Source organism: Pinus tabuliformis, chromosome 3_2 (assembly GCF_031772625.1).
Source record: "Pinus tabuliformis cultivar Carrire ecotype Pingquan chromosome 3_2, CPIR1, whole genome shotgun sequence".
NCBI lineage: Eukaryota > Viridiplantae > Streptophyta > Pinopsida > Pinales > Pinaceae > Pinus > Pinus tabuliformis.
Genome location: NC_142302.1, coordinates 1,162,866,563 through 1,162,875,673, shown reverse-complemented (window position 1 = coordinate 1,162,875,673; position 9,111 = coordinate 1,162,866,563). Strand labels below are relative to the sequence as shown.

General features: G+C 40.2%; 2 pseudogenes; both read left to right on the top strand.

Moving 5' to 3' along the window:
* The first annotated feature begins 290 nt into the window (after positions 1–290).
* On the top strand, positions 291–1,269 carry LOC149184846 (K(+) efflux antiporter 5 pseudogene; annotated as a pseudogene).
* Positions 1,270–5,713: 4,444 nt separating this feature from the next.
* Positions 5,714–6,691, top strand: LOC149184845 (K(+) efflux antiporter 5 pseudogene; annotated as a pseudogene).
* The last annotated feature ends 2,420 nt before the right edge of the window (positions 6,692–9,111 follow it).

Below are 9,111 nucleotides of genomic sequence, written 5' to 3'. Positions count from 1 at the left end.
ACTAATTCAGTTGTTTGCACCTTTTGGCGACATTGTTACGGTGAAGGTCATCAAGGATCGCTTAACGAGGGCAAGCAAAGGATATGGCTTTGTTAAGTTCTAACGATGGAATTAGAATCAATACAAAGGAATTCAGAGCCCGCGTATCAAGTGAAACCCAGCGCTTAAGCCCCGGCAGATTACCGTCCACCGTAGCTTTATAAGAAACTGTTCATTCCTGTGAAGGATTTTTCCGGGGTATAGTTTTATTGGCCTCATTATCGGCCCCCAGAGGTAACACACAGGAGAGAATGGAGAAGGAGACTGGTTGTTTTGTCAGTGAGATGGTACAGGTGGAGACAGTTGCCCAATATGGTGTTGTCTTCATTCTTTTTGCCCTAGGTCTATAATTTTCTTCAAAAAAGCTTCGAGTTGGATCCGTTGCTGTTTTGGGAGGTCTGCTTCAAATCTTGCTTTTCATATGTTTCTGTGGCATTACTGCCTTGCTATGTGGGGCAAAATCTTCAGAAGGTGTCTTTGTGGGTGCTTTCTTGTCAATGGCATCAACGGCAGTGGTTTTGAAGTTTTTAATGGAACGAAATAGTGTCAACGCCCTTCATGGCCAAGTCACAGTTGGAACGCTTATTCTGCAGGACTGTGCTGTTGGGTTACTATTTGCATTGCTACCTATTTTGGGTGGAAGCAGTGGACTTTTGCAAGGGATAATGTCAATGATGAAATCGTTAGTAGTATTGTCCATGTTCTTGACAGCTACAAGCATAGTATCTTGGTCTTTTGTTCCCCGATTTCTGAAGCTAATGATAGGCCTCTCTTCTCAGACAAATGAACTCTACCAGCTGGCCTCGGTTGCCTTCTGCCTGCTAGTGGCTTGGTGCAGTGACAAGTTAGGTCTGAACCTTGAACTGGGTTCATTTGCAGCAGGAGGGATGATATTAACCACAGATTTCGCTGATTATACACTTGAGCAAGTTGAACCCATACGTAATCTCTTTGCAGCACTCTTCCTTTGTAGCATTGGAATGCTTATTCATGTCTAGTTTCTCTGGAACCATGTGGATATTTTGCTAGCATCTGTGATTCTGGTGATTATTGCAAAGACCGTTGTGGTTACTATCGTTGTGAAGGGTTTTTGGTTACAGCATTAGGACGGCTTTCTTTGTTGGATTGGTGGCATTGTATTTGCTTGTCTTGGGCAGCCGGTTATTACTGGATACTTACTTGCAGGGTCAATTAAAGAATGGTCTTCAGACTGTAAGGAAAGGAATATGATGTAAGACAAAAAATAATTGGAGCCAGATGGGACGTTCTCTATGTCAAATTCCATTGCAGAGGTGGACTCCATTCAGACTTCTTGCTAAGACCACACAGGAATTCTCAAGGCCAGTGTTGTTTCTTTCAATTGTTACCACATTTCTGGGTCAGTCCAAGGATTGTGACTTGTCTGCAGATTCTCAAGCAAATCATTTACCAACTACAGATTCATTTGCTACGGAACAAATAGAGGTTGTTGACAGCAGTTTCGTAGCGCGCTACGAAACTGCTGTAGGTGATGTTTTCAATGCAGAATAAACAGTTTGACCGGGAATGTTAGAAGAAAGACACCTGTACATCAATACAGCCTACAGCTCATCTGGAGACATGGTGTTTGGTAGCAGCGTTCCATACTTTGAGTTATTAAAGATTTGGGAACATGCCTGCTACATTTTCGGAGGATGGTAGGAGACAGGGACCGTGAAAATAGGATACTCATCTTTACTAATTAATGAGCCATCTACACAGCTAGCACCCGAGGTCGACTTGTTCAGTGAATGTTCCTCCAACACATCTCAGCCTAACTGAAGGAGGACAGCTGTCAAGGATCCAAGAAGAATCATGTTACGAGGAGAATGGAATTAGTGTTTTAGTTTGATTAGGATTTTGTGTAATTACAGCTCAGCATGTTTGTAATTAATGAATTAGTTAAATAGCATGTAGGAGTAGTTAATAGGGCCTTCGAGCTCACTCTAGAGAGGGAAGAATGTATTCCTATAAATGGATCAAATTAGGATGTAATAGAGGTTGGAGATTTATGAAAAAACAGAGTTTTTATCAGCTTGTGTAAGAAGACTTTTGACAGTAATATAAGAATTACTTTTTCTTCCCAAGATTCATCTTGTGTTCAATGCTCAGAATATGTATGGTTTTGTTATTATCCTTTATGTATTTTACAGCTCACTAAATATGCAATCACTCTGAATTCACCTAGTGCTCAGACTTCCTGTGTATATTTATGAGTTGAGGTCCTTTTTGAGAGATGTTTTGAGTGTTAAACATTATATGCCTTGGCTTCTATGATTGACTGGTTAATAGTTTACTGCAGAAGTGTTTGACTCCATGAGCCCAATGGAAGAAATGTTATTTTGTTGTTCCAACCAGCTTATTTTCATGTACTGTTTGAAGATTTAGCCATCTTTTCTTGTTATTAATGCATATCAAAATCTGTGAGAGAGCCCTCTCTGACTAAGGAGGCTAAGCCTTAGTCTAAAGCCTGGTTTGAAATAGTTACATGAGATCTTGCTAAGTAGCAGCCCTTAGTACACGATTTTGTGATAACATTTTGGTGCGTCTGCCGGGAGCCTGAAGTCTATTCATTCCCGAAATCAATGGTTGAACTTCTGAAGGTAGCAGGAGCTCAGACATCAATTTGAGGCTGCAAAACTACCTTGGCGACTCCACACATCAAATAACAAATTAGAAGGTGACTCCACTGCTAGAAGATCAGTAGCTTGATGAAGTCTCAAGATGGATTCTACTGCAAGAATGAATGCCAGGTATGCTCCTATGGATCGGTCTCATATCCCTGGTTTTCCAAATCCTATGCCAAAGGTTGATTGGTTAGATGATCTTCCAATATTCAAAGATGAAAAGAAGGACAATGCTGCTCTTCATTTGGTTAGGTTTCATATGCATGTACGCAGTCTTAAGGTTCACTTTCCTGAGGATTGTCTCATGAGGATGTTTATGGCCACTTTAGAAGGAAAAGCATGGTCTTGGTATAAAAGTCTGGAAAATGGTTCAATCTATTCGCTTGCTAGTTTTCATGATGTGTTCTGTGAAATGTATAAAGAATGTTATCCTTCTTTGTTGTTGCTCAAAGATTGCTGTGGGCATTCTTTAAATCTTATTCAGTACTTGGAGGATTGTTATGGTGATGATGAATTTATGGATGAAGAAATTTTAGAGGCTCTCCATAACAATGCATTCCAGCACCAAGGAGAGGGTATAACATCTCATGAAACGCACCATGAGGAGCAGCAGGGGTTTAGTTATGAAACCCATGTTTCATCCTTTGATATTGATGTAGAGATGCAGCAGATTGGTCCGGCTTCAGATCATGTTGAAGATGAAATTGATTGCACCCAGCAAGAAGAAATATTGGAGGAAATTTTCTATGACCCTCAGGCAGAGGAAAAGCTTGTTCATTTTTGTAATTTCTTGCAGCAGCTTACACCAAAGAATGATGATAATAATGAGGAAAATTCCATTGTTTGTTGGAATGATTCAGAAAAGCAGTTGGATAGCTTGTCAAATAGCAAATTGGATAGCACCTCAAAGGGGTCTTGTGTGGTTGAAAATCAGTGGCCTGAAAATGAAGAGTGTTATGATGATCATTCTCTTCAAAAGGTTTTTATGATAGAACACAAGGAGAGAGTGTTGCTTCCTTTCTCTTTTACGCTTGAGGAAATGCACACTGCTGTTGAAGATCAGTTTGCACAGCTGGAAAGTTACAAGGAAAAACAAGCTGATCATGTATTCTGGGATCCTGTAGCTGATTACATGGAAGAGTTTTACTCTCCAGTATTTCAGTTTTTCAAAGAAGATCAGAGACAATTTCAGTGGCAGCGGTCATCACACTATCACATTGGCTCTGAAATCCGATGCAGTCAGAGACAATTTCAGTGGCAGCGGTCATCATACTATCAGATTGGCTCTGAACTCCGATGTAGTCAAAGAAGTCAAATATCAGATAAAGCAGAGGATTGGCTATATTGGAAATTTCACATTGATTGAGCTGAAGAAGTTGAAATGGTTAGGGTAGGTAGGTAGGTAAATATAAATAAGCTCAAGGTCAACTGAGCATTTTTCAGTAGATGTAGCTTTCTTTCTCCTACAGTCATGCTTGTCAAGCAAATTTCTGTTTGTCATGAATGGATAAGGCATTGGATCTGCATGTTCTTAGTGTACCACAAGGGCGCACTATCCCAAGTGGAGCCACTGTTATCACTGACAAAATTTTAATGCTAAATGTCTTACATCTGTTTGATGGTAAAACACCTAAATCCTTTTCAGCAGTTTCGTAGCTCATAAATCCTTTAGCCGTTTCGCAGCGTAACCTGTTTTAGTGATTTCGTAGCGAAAAGCACCGACTTTGCGCTGGTTGCGCTACGAAATTGGTGGAGCTATCTAGGATACTGTAGAATTAGAAACAAAACAAAATGATAAAAGCTACTAAAGCAATGCAAGACACGATGAAACTGCTGTTTGGCCACAATGTTAAGTTGAGGAGCAAGGACAGTGGAAATGTCATCAACAAAGAAAATATTTTAATTGCTAAGAATGATGAGAAAGGCAATGTAAGGAATGCAGTTGAAGCTACTTCAATGTTTGCTGGCTTTAAGATTGTCCCGGAAACTAACTATGACACACAAAATCTGGGTGAAACAGAGACTGCTTGTATTTCAAATAATGGACCTGTTGATGTCATTAGTATGAATGGTGGATTTGTTTCTTTCTTGAATAAGTGGGAGCAGGTTCATGAATCTTGTTTTGATCTGCATTTCAGTAATGCAAGTGAGCGGGATTCATCACCAATGTTTGAAATCCAAGGTTGGCTGTTGCTGGGAAAAAATTCTCCGAAGCTATAGATATTTGTATTGTAGCATGGCTGTTTTGGCCAGATGAACGCTAGAGCAGAGAAGCAGTTAATCATGTTCAAGTTATTGTGGCACCTTTATAGCTGCCAGATGTTCAAAAGGTAATTGAAGGGATTTCTAATACAACAGCAGTCGAGCTCGATATGGTTGATAAAGATCATCTTCTACAATGTGTATCTGAGGTAGATGTTGTGACAAGCTTATTACCTGCCAGTTGCCACACGCCAAATTGCGCATGCATGCATGCCTCTTGACACGGCAGGCTATGTCGGTAAAAACATGTTAGATGCAAATGAAAGAGCTAAAAAGTGCTGGAGTGATGAGTTTATGTAAAATGGGAACCCTCCATGGAAAAAAAAAGCAGTGAAACGGGTTTGGGATTATAATGGAACGCAGCAAGGTCAGCAACCAAATAACTTTCAGTCTGGAATTGGATCGAAATTTTCAAAGGATCATGACGATTCTAATCTATATATAGGATACTTGCTACCTCAGATTGATGATGACGGACTAATTCAGTTGTTTGCACCTTTTGGCGACATTGTTACGGTGAAGGTCATCAAGGATCGCTTAACGAGGGCAAGCAAAGGATATGGCTTTGTTAAGTTCTAACGATGGAATTAGAATCAATACAAAGGAATTCAGAGCCCGCGTATCAAGTGAAACCCAGCGCTTAAGCCCCCGGCAGATTACCGTCCACCGTAGCTTTATAAGAAACTGTTCATTCCTGTGAAGGATTTTTCCGGGGTATAGTTTTATTGGCCTCATTATCGGCCCCCAGAGGTAACACACAGGAGAGAATGGAGAAGGAGACTGGTTGTTTTGTCAGTGAGATGGTACAGGTGGAGACCGTTGCCCAATTTGGTGTTGTCTTCCTTCTTTTTGCCCTAGGTCTAGAATTTTCTTCAAAAAAGCTTCGAGTTGGATCCGTTGCTGTTTTGGGAGGTCTGCTTCAAATCTTGCTTTTCATGTGTTTCTGTGGCATTACTGCCTTGCTATGTGGGGCAAAATCTTCAGAAGGTGTCTTTGTGGGTGCTTTCCTGTCAATGTCATCAACGGCAGTGGTTTTGAAGTTTTTAATGGAACGAAATAGTGTCAACGCCCTTCATGGCCAAGTCACAGTTGGAACGCTTATTCTGCAGGACTGTGCTGTTGGGTTACTATTTGCATTGCTACCTGTTTTGGGTGGAAGCAGTGGACTTTTGCAAGGGATAATGTCAATGATGAAATCGTTAGTAGTATTGTCCATGTTCTTGACAGCTACAAGCATATTATCTTGGTCTTTTGTTCCCCGATTTCTGAAGCTAATGATAGGCCTCTCTTCTCAGACAAATGAACTCTACCAGCTGGCCTCGGTTGCCTTCTGCCTGCTAGTGGCTTGGTGCAGTGACAAGTTAGGTCTGAGCCTTGAACTGGGTTCATTTGCAGCAGGAGTTATGATATTAACCACAGATTTCGCTCATCATACACTTGAGCAAGTTGAACCCATACGTAATCTCTTTGCAGCACTCTTCCTTTGTAGCATTGGAATGCTTATTCATGTCCAGTTTCTCTGGAACCATGTGGATATTTTGCTAGCATCTGTGATTCTGGTGATTATTGCAAAGACCGTTGTGGTTACTATCGTTGTGAAGGGCTTTGGTTACAGCATTAGGACGGCTTTCTTTGTTGGATTGGTGGCATTGTATTTGCTTGTCTTGGGCAGCCGGTTATTACTGGATACTTACTTGCAGGGTCAATTAAAGAATGGTCTTCAGACTGTAAGGAAAGGAATATGATGTAAGACAAAAAATAATTGGAGCCAGATGGGACGTTCTCTATGTCAAATTCCATTGCAGAGGTGGACTCCATTCAGACTTCTTGCTAAGACCACACAGGAATTCTCAAGGCCATTGTTGTTTCTTTCAATTGTTAACACATTTTTGGGTCAGTCCAAGGATTGTGACTTGTCTGCAGATTCTCAAGCAAATCATTTACCAACTACAGATTCATTTGCTACGGAACAAATAGAGGTTGTTGACATCAGTTTCGTAGCGCGCTACGAAACTGCTGTAGGTGATGTTTTCAAAGCAGAATAAACAGTTTGACCGGGAATGTTAGAAGAAAGACACCTGTACATCAATACAGTCTACAGCTCATCTGGAGACATGGTGTTTGGTAGCAGCGTTCCATACTTTGAGTTATTAAAGACTTGGGAACATGCCTGCTACATTTTCGGAGGATGGTAGGAGACAGGGACCGTGAAAATAGGATACTCATCTTTACTAATTAATGAGCCATCTACACAGCTAGCACCCGAGGTCGACTTGTTCAGTGAATGTTCCTCCAACACATCTCAGCCTAACTGAAGGAGGACAGCTGTCAAGGATCCAAGAAGAATCATGTTACGAGGAGAATGGAATTAGTGTTTTAGTTTGATTAGGATTTTGTGTAATTACAGCTCAGCATGTTTGTAATTAATGAATTAGTTAAATAACATGTAGGAGTAGTTAATAGGGCCTTCGAGCTCGCTCTAGAGAGGGAAGAATGTATTCCTATGAATGGATCAAATTAGGATGTAATAGAGGTTGGAGATTTATGAAAAAACAGAGTTTTTATCAGCTTGTGTAAGAAGACTTTTGACAGTAATATAAGAATTACTTTTTCTTCCCAAGATTCATCTTGTGTTCAATGCTCAGAATATGTATGGTTTTGTTATTATCCTTTATGTATTTTACAGCTCACTAAATATGCAATCACTCTGAATTCACCTAGTGCTCAGACTTCCTGTGTATATTTATGAGTTGAGGTCCTTTTTGAGAGATGTTTTGAGTGTTAAACATTATATGCCTTGGCTTCTATGATTGAGTGGTTAATAGTTTACTGCAGAAGTGTTTGACTCCATGAGCCCAATGGAAGAAATGTTATTTTGTTGTTCCAACCAGCTTATTTTCATGTACTGTTTGAAGAGTTAGCCATCTTTTCTTGTTATTAATGCATATCAAAATCTGTGAGAGAGCCCTCTCTGACTAAGGAGGCTAAGCCTTAGTCTAAAGCCTGGTTTGAAATAGTTACATGAGATCTTGCTAAGTAGCAGCCCTTAGTACACGATTTTGTGATGACACTCAGTAAGGTGATCTTTTGTACAGATAGCACATGTTTGAACTGCATCCAGTGGACATTCCTTGTGGCTATGTTTTCTTCTACATCGGGGGCAGAAGATCGCCAAATTCTGTTCTGCCTCCATCTGCTTCTGTTTAGCCTGCACAATATCAAGTTGTGTAGTTAATGTCCCCAGAATATCAGTTTTAAAATTTTCTAATAAATTTCCAAGTTCTACACGTGTTACTCCTTCTGTTGATATTTTGTTATCTCTGACAAACCGATCATATTCTGCTGGTTTTATCCTTGTGCTGCCTCTCGAGCTCCTGATACATAAATCGATGATGTCAGCAAAATTCTCTTGATAAATATCCCCTTTTCCCATGATATTTAATGTTTCAATCCATTGTTCCTTCATACCTCTGATCAATGTTGTTTTTAACACATTATCAGGGAGAGGTAGTGATGCATACGGAGATCTTTGTAAATTATACTGAAAACGTTCTACATATTCTTCTAATGTTTCATTTGGTCTAGCTATCATCTGAAATATTTCATCTTTCAGTTCTCTAGACCTACAGTAATCTTGATATTTCTTTAGGAAAGATTCTTTCATTTGCTCCCAGTTATTTATAACTCCACCGCCTAAACCCATAAACCATCTTAAAGATGCCCCTTTCAAAGTGGAGGGGAACAATTTTAATTTCTGGGCGTCAGTGGTGTAATCATATCCCCTGCATAACACATCAAATTCAAATAAGAATGCATCGGGGTCCTCTAATGTAATTCCGTGAAATGTAGGAATGTGTTGAAGGGGAATTGCTTTCATAGGAGCATTTGCTACGGAATCCACTATAGGATATTGTAATGTAGAAGTTTGAGTATTTGGCTGATTCTGTGCCATGGGATCGAATATGTGCCAGTAACCTTCTGGGATTTCTAGGAGGGTATTCCTAGGCTGAGAAGGAACGGCCTTAACAGGGATTGTTTTAATAGCACTTCCTTCGTCTGGAATAATGAGAGTCCCTGTTGTTTGAGGAGATTGAATCCCCTCAACAATGATTTTTGTAGCGCTCCCTTTATCTGGGCTTTTTAATGGCTGAATTATCCTAGGAGG